Source organism: Oratosquilla oratoria, chromosome 13, assembly GCF_046742065.1.
Source record: "Oratosquilla oratoria isolate Oo_2021 chromosome 13, ASM4674206v1, whole genome shotgun sequence".
Taxonomy (NCBI): domain Eukaryota; kingdom Metazoa; phylum Arthropoda; class Malacostraca; order Stomatopoda; family Squillidae; genus Oratosquilla; species Oratosquilla oratoria.
In genome coordinates, this window is record NC_134789.1 from 9,705,463 (window position 1) to 9,707,914 (window position 2,452).

Sequence of the window (2,452 nt, forward strand, 5' to 3'; positions counted from 1 at the left end):
GCACACACAAAAGAAAATTTACTCGCCATTAAAAAAAAAAAAAAAAAAAAGTAATAGGAAAAAAGTTTATACTAAATATTTAGTTTAAAAAAAAAATCTTTGGGTCTAGATCCCCCACGAGAGACTTCTCCCAAAAATTAAATCTGTCCGTATGAAGGTAATAATGTAGATTGGAAATTAGCCAAACGCACGCAGGAAAGTCGTCAAAATTGGTACAGTATTTGACTCAATGGATATTACAGCCAGAATATATATATATATATATATATATATATATATATATATATATATACATATATATATATATATATATATATATATATAAGATTATACATGTATATATACATACATACATACATATACCAGAGGCTTTTTCCCCCTTACACGGGGGGGTAGCCAAAAAGAAAAAGGCATAGAAACCACTCCCACCCATTTCATTTCCCATATATTCCACTCCCCTCCACCCTCCTCCCTCCCTCCTATCTTGGCACCTCCTGGATGACGGGTCATCCCAGCATCCTGTCTACTGACCTGGGTCAGAAGCAGTGTCGCAAGACACAGCACATCCACAGCAAGGCCGCTTCATAAATTCGGCGACCCCCCTCTCCGTCCCCTCATGCAGGAAAGGAGAAGACGGGGAGAAATCCCTTCGGGCTCCGTCAATTTTTTTCTCATACATACTTCCTCGCTCCCCATCCCCCACCCACTCCCCCTCATGCATCACAGCATCATCCATACACAACCCTTCTCCACTCACCTCTATCTTCTGTCCTCTCCCGTCCTTCCTCCACAGACATTCCTCTCTTTTGTAAGGCCCTTTTACCCCATCCATCCATCTCATCCTAGGACGCCCCCTCATATTCACTCCTTCCACCTCCGCCTTCCACACTTCTTTTACTAATCTTTCTTCACTCATTCTTTCCATGTGTCCAAACCATCCCAATACTCTTTCATCAACCCTATCTCCCAGCTCCTTTTCCACCCTGTTCTCCTCCTCAACTCCTTATTTCTCACTCTATCTAGCCTAGTAACCCCTATCATACTTCTCAGACATTTCATCTCAAACACATTCAAACTCCTTCTCTCTTCCTCTCTCATGTTCCATGTTTCTGCCCCGTACATTGCTGTTGGCACAATCACTCCTTCATATAACCTCCTCTTAGCATCCATTCCCAGATGTCTATTTCTCATTACACTTTTTAATCCACCAAGGCATTTACTCGCTTCTCTCAATATACATTCTACCTCCACCCCCACTCCTCCCTTTCCTGTCACATTCGCACCCAAGTATCTGAAACTATCCACTTCCTCCAGTTTCTCACCCTTAATGCTCACTTCCAGCCTACTGTCACTCTCTCCCCTTGTACATCTCATCACCTTACTTTTGCCCACATTTATCTTCAGTTTCCTTCTTTCACACACCTTCTCAAACTCTGTCACTAACTTCCTCAATCCCTCCTCTGATCCTGCTACAAGCGCAGTGTCGTCGGCAAACAACAACTGGCTCATCTCCCACTTTTCTCCATTTTCTTTAATCATCTCCAACCCCTGACCCACTACCCTTGCATTCACCTCTCGCACCACCCTATCCATGTAAAGATTGAACAGCCAGGGCGACATAACACACCCCTGACGAAGTCCCACCTTTACCTCAAACCATTCACTCTCTCCATTTCTAATCCTAACGCAAGCTCTACTACTCTCATAAAAACTCTTGACTGCTCTTAACAGCTTTCCTCCTATCCTATATATCTGCAGTACCTCCCACAGTGCCTTCCTGTCTACCCTGTCGTAAGCCTTTTCCAGATCCATAAAAGCCCAAAAAACATCCTTACCTTTTCCTATAGCTTTCTCACATATCTGTCTCACCACAAAAATCTGGTCTACACATCCCCTACCTGTCCTAAAACCACACTGTTCCTCACCAATTACTCCCTCTGTTCCTCTCCTAATCCTCTCAATCAAGACCCTCCCATAAGCCTTCCCAACTACACTCAACAAGCTGATCCCTCTGTAACTACTAAACTCACACTTGTCCCCCTTTCCTTTGTAAAGCGGAACTATACAGGCACTCCTCCAGTCTTCTGGCACTCTACTCTCTCTTAAACAAACATTAAATAACCTCACCAGCCAGTCCACCATAACTGTACCTCCTTTCTTCAGACATTCTGCATGGCATCCATCCAACCCAGGTGCCTTATTTGCTCTCATCATCTTAACAGCTGCTTTCACTTCATCCTTCCCTATTTCTCCTCCATTTTCCTCACTCATCACTCTCATTTTCATAGCGCTTCCCACTGCAACTACCTTTCCCTCCCTATCCTCCTTCACATTTAGCAACTCCCTAAAATACTCTGCCCACCTTCCTCTCACTGCCTTCTCTTCCATTATCATCTCTCCATCTGCACCTTTTACCTTTTCTTCTCTACTTGATTCGCCTCCTCTTCCTCTT